This window comes from Arvicanthis niloticus, chromosome 2 (assembly GCF_011762505.2).
Source record: "Arvicanthis niloticus isolate mArvNil1 chromosome 2, mArvNil1.pat.X, whole genome shotgun sequence".
Lineage (NCBI taxonomy): Eukaryota > Metazoa > Chordata > Mammalia > Rodentia > Muridae > Arvicanthis > Arvicanthis niloticus.
In genome coordinates, this window is record NC_047659.1 from 35,065,201 (window position 1) to 35,085,530 (window position 20,330).

The 20,330-nt window shown below is 42.9% G+C and overlaps 1 pseudogene; it reads left to right on the plus strand.

The window, feature by feature from the left end:
- Window positions 1–2,304: 2,304 nt before the first annotated feature.
- Window positions 2,305–19,779, plus strand: LOC117703132 (small ribosomal subunit protein uS5 pseudogene; annotated as a pseudogene).
- The last annotated feature ends 551 nt before the right edge of the window (window positions 19,780–20,330 follow it).

Here is a 20,330-nt window from a genome sequence, read left to right on the forward strand (position 1 = left end):
ATAAAGACATTCCAGTTAGTCCTGAGTGCTCCAAAGTCTCTTACTTTCTGTATTGTGTCCAGTTGAAGGTTTCTGTGTCTGTGTTAATTACCATTTACTAGAAACAGGAGCTTCTCTGTTAAGGGCTAAGTGATGGCCTGATCTATGTGTATGTTAGTATGTCATCAAAATTTATTTTATCATTATGTTCATTTAACAGAATAATAGTAGTAGGTCCCTCCTAGGCTATGACCTATCTTTAAGTTCTTGGCTATGTTAGAAGTGCCCTAGTATGGGTTCTGTCTCATAAAGTGTGCTTTAATACATTTTCTTTTATAATCCAAAAAATGGTTGGTTACTCCTATAACATGAATGCCACTATTGCACTAGCAAATCTTTCAGGCAAGTTGTGCACTATAAGTCACAGGATTTATGATTATAAGTGGGTGATATTGATGGTTTCCTTTCTCCTTCACTAGCATAAAGATAAACTTCCAGCCCCATAAATGATACTCAATAGGAAGCTTCTAGTTGGGCACCAAGTCACCTTCACATTTGATGACAAAGAAAATGTTGTCTTCAGCATTAAGGTCTTACTGTAACCACTATCATTAGAAATAGTCTAGAATTTGGGGGTATTATCTATGGAAGTCTTTTGGCTGATAACAATATGTACCTTATTTCTAATACTGGGGGCTTTTCTTGGTTACATAAGATGTCTAGTCAGGGCATTGCCTTCCCTATTATATGGTAGCTCCATTTAAATTCCTTTCACATATGTAAATATATCAGAAAGTGTCTACAGTAGTGGGTTCCCACATAGCTTTTAAAAAGGTTTCTTGAGTTAGTTGTCTTTCTCCATATTTCTTCCTTTACCCTGCCCTCCCCTATCTCGATCATCCAAGACTGGGGAAATAAAACATAATGCCATAAAGAAGAAACTAGAATAAAAGGAAATTATTTTAAATTTATGTGTTTGAGTGTATGTCCAGTGTGTGTGTGTGTGTGTGTGTGTGTGTGTGTGTGTGTGTGTGTGTGTGTTAAGCCGTCTCTCCAATTTACAACTATCTTTTAAAAGTCTCTGATTCTCAGAATATCTGAGAAAGATATACTCTCTGACAGAATCCTGAGGGCAAGAGCTATGTTTTATATGTTTTTATAATATTTAGTATACATGATGGCTTTCTCATGTATTGCTCAGTTTGCTGAGTGCTTTATTAATTTATTTCTAGTTCTGAAAGAACTGGCGTTCTGACTCCTCGCCTCATAGATGAAGACACAGACTTAGAGACAACCAGGGTAACAGTTATTCAGAGTTCAGATTCAAGGCTCTGACTTGTCATAGAAGCTTTGCCCATGTACATAATCTTATTCAGTACTGTCATGGTTTAATTTTGACATCAACTTGCCACAAATCAGAATTATCTGTGTAGGAAGCCTTGCCTGAAGAAACATCCTGATTGCCTGAATTGGTGTGGAGAAACCCACCCTGACTGCGGATGGGACTTTCTGGGAGCAGTCCAGGTGAGAAAGGGCATGGCAGAAAGAAGCTATCTCATTGCTTGCTTGCTTGCTTGCTTGCTTGCCTAGCCTTTTTTCTTGCTGCCAAGATGACTTACTCTCCTGCTGATGCTGCTAATTCCTTCAACTAGTGTTCCCAGGCTTCCATTGTCACCTAAGGACCAGTGCTATTGCAGGAAACTTCCAGGTTTCTGGCAACAGATTGGTACTGCTGAGGTACTCAGCTTTGTGTGACTACTGGATTATCAGCAGTGAGAAAGAGTCACTGTGGGACCACTCTGATGGCAGAGACACCTAGCCACTGCCACCTCGTCAGCCTTAGATATGATTCAGCTGCTATCATTACTTCAGTATAAACTGTATGTATACATGAATACATTCAGGTAGACATACTCATTCTGTTCGTTCTGTTCCTCTAGAGAACATTGACTAACACAAGTTACATCCCATAGCATTTCACAACAAACACATGAATGAATAAATGAATGCATTAAAAAAAATAAAACAACACTCTACCGTGAGTATTTGTCCTTTACTTTAACTATCAACATATTCAAAGTCAGCCAGAGATGCTCCAAAGCTGCTTTCCCAGAAAATAAGGGCATTTAACCTCTGGATTGCCCAGTCATTCACATTCCTTCGTTGCATGATGAGACTTTTATCTTTTACAATTCAGATCTAGGAAGAAAGGTGGATTAGTTACTTTTTTGTGGTTCTGTATTGTGGCCAAAACAACTCACGGAAGGAAGACGTTATTCTGGCTTATGATTCCAGAGGGATGAGAGTCCATCACAGAAACGAGACATGGCATCAGGTAGCCATTGCCAACAGCGCAAGAAGCTGAGAATTCACATGCTTAAGTGTAAGTGCAAAGCAGGGAAACCAAACTGGAAGTGGGCGAGGCTTTCAGCTCTCAGAGGCCACCTCCAGGGAAGTACTTCCTTCAGCGAGGCCACACTTCTTTAACCTCTTGAGGCCACCTCTCCTTAACCTCCCCAAACACCAACTGGGATCAAGCATTCAAATACCAGAGCCTATGGAGACATTTCATTTAAATCACCACAGAAGCAATGAACAGATTAAAGACCTTCTTAATCAGAGGTCAGAATAGTGAAGAAGACAGTGCAAGATTCTTTCAAGGAAAAGGATATAGTGTAATTGACGGTTGCGAAGATTTTCACATTTCACTCTGACATGAAAATAATAGTGACTTTAGAGTAAAAAACTATATATTTGCCAAAAGAGCAACAAGGAAAAAATGCAGGCTTATCCGCAACAGGTCATATTTCCTTCCTTCCTTCCTTCCTTCCTTCCTTCCTTCCTTCCTTCCTTCCTTCCTTCCTTCCTGCCTTCCTGCCTTCCTGCCTTCCTGCCTTCCTGCCTTCCTGCCTTCCTGCCTTCCTGCCTTCCTGCCTTCCTGCCTTCCTGCCTTCCTGCCTTCCTGCCTTCCTGCCTGTCTTTCCTTCCTTTCTTCTCTCTTTCTATCCCTCCCTCCCTCCTTTCTTCCCTTCCCCCTCTCTCTTCTTTCTTCCTTCTTTCATTCTTTCAAATAAAGTCTTCACACTACTTTTAGGCACAAGAGTTTGCTGAAAATGAAATCTTGCATCTTTTGGTTCAATTGTGAAGAATCATGGGCTTTGTATACTGAAAGTCATTTCCCTGTGGTATTGTGAGATTGTGCTGAAATTGCTGTCATGGGCCATGGGGAAGAGCTTGGCTGGTAAAACAGCAGCAGTACCTCAGATGCAGTGGCTGCTGAGTGAAGGGTGTGGGGTGGGCTGCCTGGATAATTTGCTGCACAGCTCTATTTTCCATGCAGTGTTTAGACTCTTCTCCAGAAATATCCCTAATTATTTATTCAGTTCTTCTCATCCATCATGAGAATGCAGTGATTTGTATATGGAAGAGACAGTATTATAAGTTATGTCTCACTAATTAATTTTTCTAATACAAAAAGGTGAAATTCTGCTATAATATAAACCCATAGAATTTAATATTTTAACAATTTTAAAAAGACCTTTAATTAATTGATTGATTAATTAATTAATTACAGTAGGGCACATGTGCATGTCATGGGTATGAATATGGAGGTCAGAGGGCAACTTGTAGCACTTGGTTCTCTCTGTCCACCATGTGGGCCTCTGGCATGGAACGTGGGTCACCAGGCTTAGAGGAAAGTGCCTTTAGCCACTGTGCCATCTTGCTCATCGTTTGGTATACACTGTAATCATGTCATTAAGTCCATGTCATAACCTATCACTGCCATCTTCCTCTAGAACCCTTCATCGTGTACATCTGGACTCTGTGTCCATGAAACATTAATTCTTTCTGCTCCTGGACAGTCACCGTTCAACTTCCCATTAGTTGTATGACTGACAGAGCTCATAGAAATGGAATCATTAGATACTCTTCCATTTATGACTGGTTAGTTTCACTCATATGTCTTCAAAGAATCCCATTTGAAGCCACCCATCTATGTTGTAGTGTATTGAAATAGCCTTCTCTTTTAAGCCTGAATATTATTCTATTGTGCAATTAATTAATTAACTAATTATGGTGTAAGTCACATTTTATTCATCCCTTTGTCAGTCAAGGGACACTTAGGTTGCTCCTGGCTTTTTTTTTTTTTTTTTTTTTTTTTTTTTGACCATTATGGATATTGATGCTGTGGTCATGGCTTGAAATAATGCATCTATGTGACACCATGTCACATAGGACCTCAAGTAGAGGAGACAGAGTTTTTAGGAGTTTGTAGTTTAGAGTGGTATTACATGTGACCAGCAACTGCAGTATTCCAGTTAACCCCACTTACCTACACTCCATTCTATCAATGTTTTGAGAATTTGCTATATGCCTGTTTACAGAGAAAAACAATGTTGATTAAATCTGCCTTGTGGCCTTCACATCTTGAACTAGATCTCTGGACCTTTGAATGCTATGCCTGGTAAGTCATGCCTTTGTTTGCCTGGGAACTTTTGGTCATGCTGGGTAGTCTGGTGGTGTGATTTTAAAAGGATGGCTATATTCAGAGAGGCTCAGAGCAGGCCTGAGCATGCCAGAGAGGCCAAAGGTGTGCCATAGAATGACAATTTTTGGTCAAAAGATAGCTGCAGACCTAGGGACAAAAATAATTTCATGTCAATTAACGATGCCTGTGTCATGGGCCTAAGGATGAATAGAGGTGCAAATGAGATGGTTAGCAATTTTCCATGAGTTCTGATATGTGGAGAGCTCTGTGTCCTGAAGCCGCATGGAGAGGACCACAGATGCCGTGTTTTGAGGATTTTTAGACTCTGCTTATGGGCTTTACTTTCCACAGTCTGTATCCTTCACCTGCAATGAACTAATCATAAGGCTCTGTCACTGTCACCGCATCTTGGGCATCCTGGTAAAAAACCAAACCAGAGAAAACAGGGTAGTCTGGGGAACCGTCTCAACTTGAAGCTGATATCAGATATGAGGTCAGTCTTGAGAATGGTACCCACTAACTTTGTAGTTGTCTCAACTGTTCCCATTGGGCATTGTGCTATTAAACACAACACAACCCCTCAACATATGACAAGAGAAAAGATGGGTTCCAAATGCTTCCTTCAGGCTGCCCGGTGTGAAATATCACAGTGTAATGCAGCGACGGCAAGACCTGCCATGTGTGGTGGGACATGAAGGCTGGGAGGCAGGAGGATCACTGTGTATTTGAGACCCTGCCTCCAGAAACAAACCAAAAGCACCCAAACAGAAATGTGAGAGGGGTCTGGCCCAGCAGGTTTTCACTATGCTATACATGTTCTTCTGAGTCAGTGAATGACATCTCCATCCATCCAGTTTGTCAGATGCAAGAGCTAGGAGTTCCCATTGATTTCTCTTTCGTTTTCTATCCGCACGAGCCATTCATCATCACAGCCCATCAATTTTGCCTTCTGTATGTCTCAGGTCTAAGTCCTCCTCCCCATCGCCTCCACCATCTCCACTGAGCCCAGCAACAACCATTAGCTTCCCACTCCAACAGCGTTCTTAGCAGCCTGGCAATTCGCTCTCCACACTGTAGCCAGAAAGACATTTTAAAAATTCAGAACTGACAATTTTGACACGCCATCCTTGCTACAAATTTCTATTTTGTTTTTAAAGAAAAGCTTCCCATTACCATTAAGGGGAAGCAAAGTTCTTGTTGGCTTGGCTTCCAGTGAGGCCCAGCCTCTGCATCTCTCTTTAGAGTACCCCACACAGTGCAGCATGGTCATTCCAACCCAGTCATGGTAGGTGTGCTGTTTCTTGACCTTGACGTTCGTGGCCAGTGTAAGGCATTGGCTCCTGTGCTTCCTCTTGCCCAGGGATTTTGTTTTCCCTCTTTCTTATACACACTATCTTCCCCCGCTCAGCTCAGGCTAGAAGCCCTCAGGGCAGCCTCCTCTAACTTCTGCCTTGAGAAACGTTCTTGTAAAGGTGTCTCATGGCATCGGGTATGCTCTTGTGGTGAATTTCTGCAGAGTTGAAGTTAAAATGAGTATTTGTTATTGCTAGTTATTATGTCAAAGGGGGGACAGTGAGTTGAGGCACAATGTACTCCAGGGGACCCACACAGCTTTCCTCTGTGGCATCCATTGTGTTGGCTTTTTTTTTTTTTTTTTCTTAGTGCGTGGCTAAGATGACCTAGCCATTCAAGACAGCTGACATTGATTCATGTGGTGATGTTTCCAATGTCTGTTCCCTTCTCTGGATATCAAGGTCACTTTGACCTCTACATCCCTACCACACGTCCTGCCACAGAGTATGTGAATAGGTTATGATTAGACTCAAACCTTACATGTGCACAGAGAGGAAAGGGAAGAAGATGGAGAAGGGACTGAGTCAGAAGGGGAGCCTTTAGAACAGCTTCCTGTGGACAAGTGCCACAGAATTTTTAAAATTAGGATGCATTTGATGTTAGTCTTATGAGGGCCGATGACTAAAATCAAAGCTTCTAAGATTTAAGAGAATTACTTGAACAGTTGCTGAAATGTTGAGTGTGAAATGTGGAAGAGAGCCATAAATGGTGGTGCACATCTCTAGTCTCAGCACCCAGGAGGCAGAGGCAGGTGAGCCTCTATGAGGCCAGCTTAGTCTACACAGTGAGTTCTAGAACAGCCAGGACTACATCAAGATGTGTGTGTGTGTGTTTGTGTGTGTGTGTGTGTGTGTGTGTGTGTGTGTGTGTGTCTGTGTGTCTGTGTGTGTGTGTGTGTGTGTGTTGTGTGAGTGTAAATAATTCCTCTTTTAAAAAATTGATTTATTGGTTGATTGATTTTTGTTTGTTTAGTTGGTTGGTGTGGTTTGGTTTAGTTTTTGTTTCTTTGGTTGTTTGAGACAGGACATCTCTACAAAGGCCTTGCTGTCCTGAAATTCACTCTGGTGAGTTTCCCTAGTGCCGGGATTAAAGTGGTGTGCCACCATGTCCTGCCTAGCTAATTTTTTTTCTTTTGATACAAGGTCCTGCTATGTGGCTCAGGTCAACCTCAAACTCTTCACCCTCTGCCTCAGCCTCCTCAGTGTTGGAACGGAAGTACTATGCCCTGCTATGAAATGGCTCTTTTAAAAATATTCTGTTATGGAATAATTTATAAGAATACCTTTTTACTAGAGGAGGAGTGGGTAGGGGAGGAGAGGCTGGGGGAAGGAACGGGAGGAGACGAGGGAGGGGAAACTGATGTCAGGAAGCCAAAAAAGGAATATGTTTTTTACATTTGTTTGTTTGTCTGTTTACTGTGTGTGTGTAATGGATGCCCATGTGCATGTCACAGGGCATGTGTGGAGGTGAGAGGACAACTTTCAGGAATTGGTTTTCCCCTTCTACTATGTGAGTCCTAGGGATTGAACGTGGGTTTCCAGGTTTGGCAGCAAGTGCTTTGCCCACAGGGCTATCTCCCTTCAGAATAATTTTATATTATTGCAAGTATTATATGCACTGCAATTGTTAAAAACCCAAGAAGCACAGTTACAGTTTCTATATATCACACTAAACTTTCCTACTGGCAGCTCAAGGGAAACTATGATACACTTATTACAACTCAGGTACAAATAGTAACACATTTAAATAATCACAGCTTATGGTTTACTCAGATTTACATACTGTTCACTTTTGCATGTATGTACCTAATGTCTTTTCCTGTTCCAGGACCATGGAATGGTTTCTTAGAGCTGCCATGACAATTACACAAGTTAGGTGTTTTCAAAGGTCAGAAATGTCTTACCTCACTGTCAGGGGGAGGAGGGCAGAAGCCTGAAACCTAAGGGTCAGTAAAGGGATGATTCCTGTAAAACCGGCAGGGGAACCTTGTTTTTCTCCTCCTAGCCCCTGGTGCTTTCCTGGTAGTTTTGGTGGTCCTAGCTGTACAACTTAAGTTCCTGCCTTCACCTTCATTGTTAAAAAGGCATCTTCTCATGGATATTATTACTTGTTTGTTTGCTTATTTATTTATTTACTTTTGAGTATAAGGGTGCTTGTGTGTATATATGTGTGTGGACAGGTGTGCTGGTTGACGTGTGTACATGTGTGAAGATTTTTGTCTTCTCATGAACCAGCCTGCCTCCATCTTACACTTAAGTGGCATCTTATAGTAAAGACAAACTAGGCTCACTCCTGTTATGATTAAGACTCTGTTTCTCCAGGATGGGGCTATGACCCACTTATAACCTTCATTACAAATGGTTCTCTGCAGCCTATTCTAGAAAATAACAACCATGTCTTTGTTATTATAACTATCTGGAAACCCTACTTTTGTTTAAAAGGTTGTTATGACTACCTTGCAATCATGTCTTTGTTTCAGGAGGTCGTTATGCCTAACTTGTTATGCTTATGTTTTACTCCTGTGACTCCACCAATTTTGCCTGCCAACCCATCCTCCATTTGGAAACTCCCTACCCCTGAGTTATGAAAACCTCGTCTTCCTCTTGTCTAATGCTAATCTCTTAAATCTTGCTTTTAGGGAGCAACAGCTTATATACACAAACTTAGAAAATGTTTGCATTAATTAACTGCTTGCTTTAATTAACTTGGTCATGACGATTTGGGTCAGTGGTCTTTTTCCTTTTGTATTTGGGATTAACACATCCTTAACAAGCTCAGCGGATTGGCCTGTTTCCACTCTACTAGCACTGGGTAGACAGTAGACTCTATACCCAGCTTTCATGTAGGTGTTGGGGATTTGAACTTAAGTCCTCATGCCTGGGTAGTTTAGCAAGCACTTTATCCAATGACTCACCTTTGCAGTCCCCTGGCCATCTTCTTATAAGAAGACAAATCATTCATAATACATGGGTCCCTGGACATCTTCTTGTAACAGTCAGTCATAATACATGGGAGTTGCATCTGACACTGGTATGACCTCATCTTATCCAATGACATGGCATGGGCTTTATTTCTAATAAGATTTAATAAGATTTCTAATAAGATTTCTAATAAGATTATATGAAGTCTTGATGGTTAAGTATATTTCAAAATATACCTGTCTTTTTGAAAGAAACACAGTTGAACTCATAACAGATCTTGCTCAATATACCACATTATATTTAAATGTTATGTGTCCTTAGGTTCTCCTTGCATTGTAATTTCTTATACTTCCCTTATTTTTTGATGACTCCACAGACTTGACTATGGCCAGTGTTTTGGAGAGGACACCACTACTAGGTGCTTTGCTCATGTTCTTCCTAGGGTGATATGTTGCTGGAAGGAAGGCTGTCAAGATGATACGTTCAGGATATCTTAGGCTATAACATGACTTATTTCTTCAGACCGTGACCTTTGGTTATCTAATATGTCAGATTTCTATGCTGCGGAGTTACTCATTTTCTCTCTTTCCACACTGTGCATGTTAGAAGTTATCACACAGAGCTGGGGAAACTGGGCTCTTGTTCTCAGAGGGTAAATTTCTATATAAGTTAACTTTGAATTCATTTGCAAGAAGATCTGTCTCTTAAACCTGTTACTAAGTTAGTCAATCATTTGTTTATCAGTATGAACTGGTAGGGTCTTTATTTTATAGTTGGGTTATATACATTGCTACTTTATTCATCTTGTTAGCCAGATCAATCTGGCTTTGTTACTGGAAGTTCTTTCAGTTGACTCTTGTATTTCTTTATTATAGTCACATTATAGGTAAAAATGAACTGAAAGTCACAGAGTAAGGTTAGCAAATGATAAAAGTTAAGGGTGGTAGTAAGGGTGGAGCTTTATTTTACTAGGTCTGGTGTCTTCTCTGGGAAAACATAAGTTCATGCTTCCACCCGTCTCTCCCCCAGCCTCTTGTGTCTATATGTGAGCATAGAAGAAAGGCCTGTGAGACTATAGTTATCAGGTGGCCATCACCCCCAAGACCACCTGATCTTGAACCTTCTGAGCCTCCTGAGCCATGAGAAGGAGATTTCTGTCACTTGTCACAAAGTCTGCAGCATTTTGTCATGGTGGCTCCAGCAGATGAATGCAAAGCATTGATTTTTTTTTTTCATGTTCTAATTTTTGGCACTATCTGATACAGGAAGTTCAAATTCTGTATTTCCTGTCCCAGTCCTACCTAGAATCAGCCCTTCCCAAGGGTCACTGGTACTTTTGATTAGTCTGATACTCTATTCATTGGCATGCAATTGGGCTCACTATATTAATTATACTTTCAGGATATATTCAAACTAGATGTCTTTTAGATGAGTTATAAAATGATTATCTCTGAGGTGAATAGGGAAGTAGGGTCACATGATTCATCTTCCCCTGCAGTGGCTGAGGTCACTGGGCTCTGGAGTGTTTCAGGGGCTGAACAGAAGCCGCCAAGCTGGAACCTAGATTTTTTCCTCTGAGAGGAGTGTTCTCTACTTGCAATGCCTCAGTGCACAGCCTCAGCCACAAGGTTGGTGTGATGCTAAAGATGAATTGGCCACAGCCTGAACTCCTGGAAAGGAAGGGTGCAAACCTTTCCTCCTTTCCTGCCTTCACATCATGACTAAGCATTGTACAGCAGCGTTTGCTTGCTTCCACCATTGCTTAGGAATACAAAGGAATGAAGAATTATTACTGTTTTACAATGGGTCTGAAAGTCCAGGTTTATGCTCAGCCAAGGTAGTGGGAACACAGTGAGTAGAGCGGCTGGGACCACCCACAATTCCCAAGGATATCATTCTCTTTTGTTTAAACCATCTATTTTGGAGGTGGTGTGTTTGGGATTGGGTTTTGCGTTGTTGTGTCTGGCTTTGTTTTGATACAGGATCTTACCCAGGAGCTCAGTCTAGACTGGAACTCATGGCAATCCACTTGCCTCACTTTTCTGAGTATTGGGACTGTCAGCATGGATTACTCTCCTCAGCTTTGGGGTTGATTTTATGGGTTCCTTTCCCTTCTTCCTTGGTCCATCAATAAATGGCTTTGCCCTGCATCGCATGTTTGTTCCGTCCCTGTGAGCCAATTTTGGCCTTGGCCTTTAAGTGTTTAGCTTTCCTTAGGCAGATGCAATAGTATGTGAGGATTCAGATTCTTCCATCTCTATCAGAGATTTACAGACCTAACACATGACTCAGGGATACTATACAAGAAGCAAGCTCTGTAACTTTCTTCTTTTTCCACAGTCCATTAGGTGTGGGTGGGCAGGCATCCCCCTCTTTCTCATATAGCCGAGACTCCCTTTATAATATGCTGTATCTCCCTCCTCCCTGGATAACATCGATCCCTTTCCCTTCTGAGGACTACCAGATGGATGAGGCCCAGAGATAGAAACCAGCTTAACTATAAGGGAGGTCCATCATACTGGCATTCTAAAATACTATTCTTGATAGAATTGCTGCATTAACTCGATTTATGTGTGGTTAAAAGCTTGACTATGCTCTGATTCAACACCCATTTGTCCGGTGCCCGACATGTTTCAAGTGCTCAATCCATTGTAAGAAAGGCTTCCCGACCTGCTCCTCCCCCACCTTCTGTTTCTCCCCTTCCATACATAAGCTGACCAGCATTACTTCACAGTCATGCCTTTGAATCTGTGTCCGGCGGTTCCAGATTGACTACTTGCCAAAGAAGCACAGCTTTCTCTTGCATAATTTGCATCTTGTCTTCACCATTGCTTCTTGTGGAACGCATTTCCTGCCTGGGTCCTGAAGACTGGCATCACTCACGCACCTCCTGCAGCTGCAGCCTGCTCTCTTCACTGTTCATCTGTCTCTACAAGTTTCCCATAAGCCTCATTCAATGATGACTCCATTAGTTAATGTCCTATCTGAAAAAGAACTATATCAGCTCAGGACTCCCAAGGCCAAGTTCTCAGCACAAAGGAGATTTATTTGTCCCAGAGGGACAAAGGACAGGGAATAAGAGACAAAGACAGGAGCTAGAGGATGAGGGAGAAGGGGAGGGAAAAAGGAAAGGGGAAGAGGTATTTGTCCCAGAGGGAGACAAAGGACTGCCTCTGGATAGAGAGGAGACAAAAAATGGTGGCTTATAAAGGCAAAAGGGGAAGCCTCATGTTAGAATGAGGTGTTTAGTTTTAATTGGGAATATTAATTAGTTGAGCCAAAAGGGTTTTTTGATTGTTAAACTTTATTATTTTAATAGCTGATAGCCTTAAGAGGGGGTAGTGGCCACATAAGAGAATAGACCTTGGTGGCTAGCTTTAGGAATGTAATCTAATGTTTTTTTGTTCTTTTGGTTTTTAGCAAGGCAAAGAGAAGGGCAAGGCCTGCCAGAGCTGTGTTTGTCATGCTCGGGCTGGCTAGACACCCTCCACTGTTTCCCACATGATTCACTGCTCTTCTCTGTTCATAGCACACTGTGGAGGTTCAAATATGCTTGGCTTGGAGAATGACACCATTTGGAGGTGTGGCCTTGTTGGAGGAAATGTGTCATTGTGGAGGTGGGCAATGAGACCCTCCTCCTAACCATGTGGGAGCCAGTCTTCTCCTAGTAGCCTTCAGATAAAGATGTAGAACTCTCAGCTCCTCCTGCCCCATGTTTGCCTGAATGCTGCCATGCTCCTGCCTTGATGATAATGGATGAACCTCTGAACCTGTAAGCCAGCCCCAATTAAATGTTGTCATTATAAGAGTTGCCTTGGTCATGGTGTCTCTTCACAGCAGTAAAGCCCTAACTAAGACACATACCAAACAGAAGAAACAGAAAACCTAGGCTGGGTTTGAATGAAGGAGAGAATCAGGTTCTACTTGGCAGTGTAACTTCAGTGTTGAAGAATCAACCAACCTTTTTCTTTCACAGGTTTATACCAGCACCCAGGAAGCTGAAGCAGGAGGATTGAGAACTCAGGGCCACCTTGATCACCACAATGACCTTGGGGGTAATAAAGAGGTTGGAGGGAGAGAAGAAAGGGGGAAGGAGAGAAAGAGGTAGAGAATCCCCCCTCATTTCCCCTGATGGACAATGAAACAACATGGCTTCCAACTGGAGAAAACCCAAAACAAAAGAAGTGAAAGGCAGAGGACGTTTATAACCCCTGGGCTGTGATCTCTAAATTCCACATTCAGGAACCCTGGCTGTGGACATGGGAGGATTGAAGAAAAAATGGACACAGAGAAACACAGTACAGCGAGGTCAGGTGGAGTGTTCTAATGGCTACAACAGCAGCTATCTGGAACCTAGTGTGTTTATTAGGTATGGCCTGGTGGGTGGTGTTGAGGCAGAGGGTAGGGGGTGGTTTAGCTGATTTCTCTAGGAGGTCTCTGTAGGTAAGCAGACTCAGGAGGCAGAAGAAGCTGCAGTTGCTAGTCTTCCCACACACTCATACACATTGTCAAGGTTTGAATATGCTCGGCCTAGGGAGTGGCGCTATTTGGAGGTGTGGCCTTATTGCAGTAGGTGTGGCCTTGTTGCAGTAGGTGTGGCCTTGTTGGAATAGGTGTGTCACTGTGGACATGAGCTTTAGGACTCTCATTCTAACTACCTGGAAGTCACTCTTTTCCTTGAGGCCTTCAGATTAAGATGTAGAACTCTCAGCAACTCTGGCACCATGCCTGCCTGGCTAGTGCCATACTCCAGCCTTGATGATAACTGACTGAACCTCTGAACCTGTAAGCCAGCCTCAATTAAATGTTATCCTTATAAGAGTTGCCTTGGTCATGGTGTCTGTTCACATTAGTAAAACCTTAACTAAGACACACACTCATACAATCATCCATACACAGTCATAAAGACTCCTGAGGAAAGCTTTGTCATCCCTCAGCCAGGTCAGGTTTTGCTACCTCTGTGTGCTAAAGCCTTAGGATCCTGGACATAGCTGTGCCTCTGTTGACAATTCACATCCAACTTCACTTATTCACTTATTCAGGGCTTCCTCTGCTCCCTACAGGGTCTTTCTGCTTTGCCCAGTGGTTCTTGACCTCTGGGGCTAAGATATTTTTCCACCTCAGTCTCCTAGGCATTCTGGTGGGCATCCATTTCTCACACCTATTAAAAGAAAAAAATCCTCCATTATAAGTCCTGTGTTCCCAATAAAATTCTCCAATTCATCTTTCAGTAGTTCTGAGTGTTTTGAGGTGTGTTTTATTTGGCTATTTTTATTTTTGTATCCTTCACGTTTTAAATAAATAAGTGGGCTCAAACTTATATCTGCAGTTAACTGCAATGTTTTCAAACTATGCTTTACCACTGCCTTTTTAAGTTGCCGTGTGCCTTATCAGGCTTCTAGCTTAGAAATAAAGAGGCGGTAGTGAGTAAAATGCCTGATTATTTACTTTAAATGAACCACTATGTGTAAATGCACATCATTAACCTTGCCAAGGCATTGATTGCTACCATCAACACTATCAGCGATGCTGCAAAGACTTTGAGATCAAATTTTCTTCCTTAAGAAATTATTTAAGAATTGGAAATGGGGTAACATTTAGTTACTTGATGAAAGCACCATAGATTTCCTATTCTGGGGAATGATAGAAATCGCTACAGCCTCATCGTGTGGAAAGTAATGGCCCCGAGAAGACTAGGGCAGAGAGAGAGAAAAGCAGAATCAAGTAAATGGTTTTGCAGCAGTAATTACAGATTGTGAGGTGGTGGTTGTGTTTAAGGGATTTTGAATGGGATTTTAATTTAGGGAACACTAAATATCAGGGTAGTTAACCCGAGCACAAGGGAGACCTGATAAGCTCTGAGCTATTTTCTTGCCGAGGAGGATTACCTGATATTTCTTCCAATAAGCTCCTAATTTTATGCAAATCAGCAAAGCCTCTGCAATACAGGCAAGCCAAACCCAAAGCAAAGTGTGAGAGAAATCAGCAGAAAAGACAACGCTGGTACCACTCACCTTACGTTTTGTTTGACTAGTGGAGGTGGTACAGGGATAGAAGTGGCCAGTTTAAGTGTTAAATTGTTACATTACTTTGAACTTTAGTCTAGTCCTTTATAAAACATCCCAGACAAGTCATTGAGGGACCACACGTTCACTTGTTTACTTTAACAAGGACCTGACATTTATGTGGGAGAAGCTTGTCTACTGTTCACTGTGGTGAACTGGGCAAGCATGGCTTTCCTTAAGATACTCATATTCAAACTTACACAACTATTCACAGGGCCAGGGTTCCGTCAGCAGGCTTTTGGGCGGTTGACTCTGGGACGAATGATAGAATGATACAGTGTATGAATCGTAATCTTTCCTTTTGGGAAACTGGTTTGGAGATCCTTCTTCATGTGTTATTGAGAGATTGCCTTTCAGTTCCAAATTTACTACCCCGCCCTCCCGCCCCCCACCCCCTTTTGTGCTCTCTGTAAAGTGAAGCTGGCCCCTTTATGGTTTTTCTTTACCCATGGAGTTTACCAGTAGAGGGTGCTAGAGAGACATTATCGGAGAAGAGTTTTCTAGCCTGTTTTTCTGCCATCGCCTGCTTCTTTACTTTTGGCTGGGGATTTAAGGATTACACCCAGGACGCCTGCGCAGTGAGCAGCTGTTGCGGCATTTGGCTCCTATAGGCACAGGGCTTCGCTTACTAATGCTCCCTTAGCATTAGTCACTTTGCAGGAAACCAACCTTCTGGGTGTATTCAGCATGTCTATGCCCAGCTCCAGCAGAGCACCAAGGCTGGCGACTTTCCCAGGAACCCCTGGGAAACTTTTACAGTAAAATATCTCTATTGAGACATCTCCCTTTGGGTAGCTTCTCTGACAAGTTACAACTTCCCGAAAGTCCTGCTGGCCAGTCATTGATGACTTCATTGTTACTTTGTTAACAGTTACACCCTTCAACAATGACTCCATCAGTTCAGAGTACTATAACAATGTGCCACAGAATGGGTAGGAACTTACTCCTCACAGCTCTGAGGTCTGGAGATCTGGGATCAGCATGCCAGCATGATTGGGTTTCAGTGGAATCACACAATGCCAGGGCTCACGCTGTTTCTTGCACCCTCACGGGGGTGGGGGTGGGTGGGTGGGGGACAGACTGAGAAAACTCTCCAGGCTCCCTCTACAAGGAGCCTTGATCATGAAGGCTCCAGCCTCAAGACCTAGTCCCCTCTAGTCTGGATCTCAGGGTTAGGCAGAAGGAGTAGCATCTTAGATGCAGTATCTCAGCCTGATTGGTAGTTAGAAATCTACCATGTCCATGTGCAGAGTGCTCCTCGATTCTTAATAGCCAAAATCCCATCACTCCAGTCTCTTCTTCGGGCTTAGTCTTGGTAGTAAACTCCTGTTCAAATGACTGGCTCACAACAGACTCTAAACTACTTTGAGCTGCCTGCAGCTCTCCTATTTATATTGGTACCATTTACCTAGAACCTCACGGCCAGTCAAACAAAACACCTCTGCCTATGCCCACATGGATGTCAGACAGGACTTAAAATACATGTTCAGGTCTTTTGGCTTGAATGAAGTATTAATTCATTTAATAGAGGAAATATCTGGGGACATTAAAAAAAAGTATCTGATTTCCTCATAATCGAATACCAAGTTAACTGTGGGTGAGTTAAATAAGGGGCTGGAGCCAGAACCCTGGCATTCTGACTCTAATCCAATGCTCCTTCTTTGCTGTTACACTGAATCTAGTCAGGAAAAAAATATATTACTTTAGTAGTTACTTGCATATGGCTTCATTAGATATTCACATTCTAGGCATGCTTCTTGGCTAGGAGGAGGTTCAGCAATTGTGGAGTTCAGCACCCGAGAGTCATGTAATGGACTATGAACCACCCGTAAGACCTAGAGGGTAAGTGGACATTGTTGTATCTACATTATAGGGTCATTTATTAAGCAAATAAAGTCTCGCATACATGACGCTACTATGATTATCACTGGACTTAGGAAAACAAGGTAAATGAAAAGATTATTAAATCACAACAAACCACTAGCACACTCCTGTGTTGGGGTCCACACTAGCCCCACGTTGGGGCGGCCAAAAAAACGTCGCAGCCCAGGCAAAATGTTGAGGCCCGGGCCGATCCACGTTTGGGCGGCCACTGTATCCCAGCCCAAGCTGTTGCTCCGGTCTGCGGGTCAGGGTTCAGCAAGAGGGAAGGTGAGGGCAGACTCTACCTAAAGTCTGATGTGTCTGATTCGTCTGATCTCAGTCTGATGTCTGGTTCTATCTTCTATAGTCTGAATCTGATCTGTTCTGTCTCTGCCTTTTATATGTCTCACTTCTAAGCCACGCCTCTAAGTTACACCTTTAATCATGCCTTTAGGTCTTGTCTCTAACTCTGATCTCTATACTTCTAAGTCATACTCTTAAGCCACACACCTTTAATCTCACACACCTTTAATCTCACGCACCTTTAATCTCAAGGTATCTAAACCAAGATTATCGGAGTGTGCTCAGCTGTTGTAGGCTATTGTAATCCAAGTCTCCTGTCAGGGTATATGGCTCAAGATGGCTGCAAAGCTGATAGCCGCTTTCTGCTAAAAGTCGGCCCCCAACAGTCCTGTGAGTACAGTATCTGGGAAGCAGAGGCAGGAGGATGTCCAGTTTGAGCTTGCTTTGGGACCCCCATCAAAAGCCTTTCTCGAAAGAAAAAAAATCATGATAAACCCATCCCCCATTTACTTAATTCTTTTCTCACATTTCCATTCATTTTAGGAGAGGAAGATTTCAAAGTCCTTTTCTAGTGGTTCTCTCTGGCCTGCCATTGCTTCTGCCCCTGCATAAAGACTTTGTGTCTTATAGCACAGTGTGGATCGGGTTTGGATGAGTCTAAAGGAGATGGTCCTCTTAATCCCTCCTTCATTTCCCTTTGCTTGGTCAGTGTGGATAAATAGAAAGTTAGCTGGATCTGGATTCATGTATCCCCAGAGCCTCTCTTCTGCCTGCCTGGCCCCATTGGCACAGAGTCACATAGGCCATCCTGGGCCATCGTCCTCTGTGACTGACCTCTGACTCTAGGGCTGAGATCCATACAATGTTACAGACATCTCCTAAACCCCTCAGCAGTCAGGGAATCGGTCTCTCAGGACACTTTTGTTTAAGAGATGTGGGTTCCATGAACCACAAAGAAATCCCGGTTTCTTCATTTGCGAGTTTTTAATTTAATTTTGCATAATTGCAAATATTTGTTTAATTTTAAGCTAGAGCCTGTGTTGAGATAATGAGTGATGGAGGAGGAACGGTGGCTTAGAAGAGACTGAAGGACTCTTGCTGCTCTTCCAGAGGAGCTGAGTTCAGTGCCTAGTACCTACATCAGATGGCTCACAGCCTGCTGTCACTCCAGCTCCAGGGCATCCTACTCCATCTTCTAGACTCCAAGAGGAGCATCTGTATCCATGTGCTCACACATATACGCATACACACACATATACGCACACATATGCACACAACAATGAATCTTAATAAAAGTAAGAAATGACACTAAGGCCAAAGTTGATAGACTTTGTTTTGTTCCTATACTCAAGATATATTTTCTCCTGAGTAATAACAATAATTATTTTCACTTTACAGGGGAAAAAATTCAAGGTGGGACAACGATGTGGGTCCATTTGCCTTAAAACTAATTATCTTCTCAGTTGGCCACACTTTAGCTATGGCTTGTCTATCATCATGAACTGGTGCAGCCCTCGTGCACAGTAGAGTTGTGCTTGCTGTTTCCTGCTGCTTCTGTAGTCAGGATCGTGGTCTTTCTCTGAATACAATTACTTCCCATTTATTCACAAGCAGATTACACTCAAGAACAATGCATCATTTGCTACATTAACCACCTATTTTTATGCCCTGATGCCTCACACGCTTTGAGTTTATTGATTCTATGGTTCTCTTTTCTGGCTGGCTCAAGTCCAATCAGGACTGGCTAAAACTTGGCAATGGTTTTTCTGCCTCCAAACAGAATTATGACTTTTCCCACAGTGCCTGCCATTTTGGGTTTTAGTCATCAGACTGGATGGGCATGAAGAAGAGACTGAGGTAAACAAGTAGGTGGCTAGAATGGGCATCTCTAGTCTTCGTGACACTGGCCCCCTTCTCACCCCAGAAAGGCTCTTAGGAAAGGAGAGGGGCCTCTTCTTCAGGGAAAACACCAAATGGTGGATGACAGCCGTGCAGTGGAAGAGCCCTGAGGACCCGGGGATTGTGGTTGAGGCCGTAGGGCTCTGGAGTTTAGTAAAGCTGAAGACAAGGAGTGGATCTCCATCACCAAGCTGGACCGCCTCGTTAAGGGCATGGAAGATCAAGTCCTTGGAGGAAGGAGATCTATCTGTTCTCCCTGCCCATTAAGGAATCTGAGATTATTGACTTTTTCCTCGGTGCATCCCTGAAGGATGAGGTTCTGAAAATCACTCCAGTGCAGAAGCAGATTCGGGATAGACAGTGGACCAGGTTCAAGGCTTTTGTTGATATTGGGGACATACAATGGTCACATTGGTCTTGGTGTTAAGTGCTCCAAGGAGGTTGCCACTGCCATCCGAGAGGCCATCATTTCGGCCAAGCTCTCCATCGTCCCTGTGCAGAGAGGCTACTGGGGGAACAAGATTGGCAAGCCCTACACTGTTCCATGCAAGGTGACAGGCCGCTGTGACTCTGTGCTGGTGAGTCTTATTCCTGCCCCCAGAGGCACTGGCATTGTCTCTGCTCCTGTGCCCAAGAAGCTACTGACAATGGCCAGTATAGATGACTGCTACACTTCAGCCAGAGGCTGCACTGCCACCCTGGGCAACTTTGCCAAGGCCACCTTTGATACCATCTCCAAGACCTACAGCTACCTGACCCCCAACCTCTGGAAAGAGACTGTTCACTAAATCTCCTTATCAGGAATTCACTGATCATCTTGTGAAGACCCACACTAGAGTCTCTGTTCAGAGGACCCAGGCTCCAGCTGTGGCTACCACATAAGGGTTTTTATACAAGAAAAAATAAATGAATTAAGTCTGTTTTAAAAGGGGGGAGGGTCAAAGGAGAGGGAAGATGCACAAAAAAAAAAAATCTAGTTGCTTTGCCTCAAATTGTTATAAACATATTTTATACCATTTCAAAACAGTATCCTTAAAGACAATTGACTTAAAGTATTTTCAAGTAAAACTTATAAGAAAAAAATATACAGTGCTGTGCCAGTGTCCTGTTGTGACACTTCACAAGGGCTGTCACTCTACACATGGGTACAGACAAGGCTCAAGAGTGACCAGGAGTGTTATAGATAGTTGCATTCTGTAAATTAAATCCTACAATATAGCAGAAATGTGTGAGATGCTTATTTTGGAATAAGATGGTCATACATGCCAAAGCCTCCTCACATCAGTTCTTCAGTGGCCAACAAAGACAGCACCAGTGTTTAATGCTTTATGAGGGTCAAGGCTATGCTAAAGAAAACCTTGTATCCTGAATCACATTCTTTATAGCAAGTGGGTTTCTTTTCCCCAGCACCACATTGGTTTAAAAGTTGCCTAACTATTCTTTTGCAGTGTTGCAGTG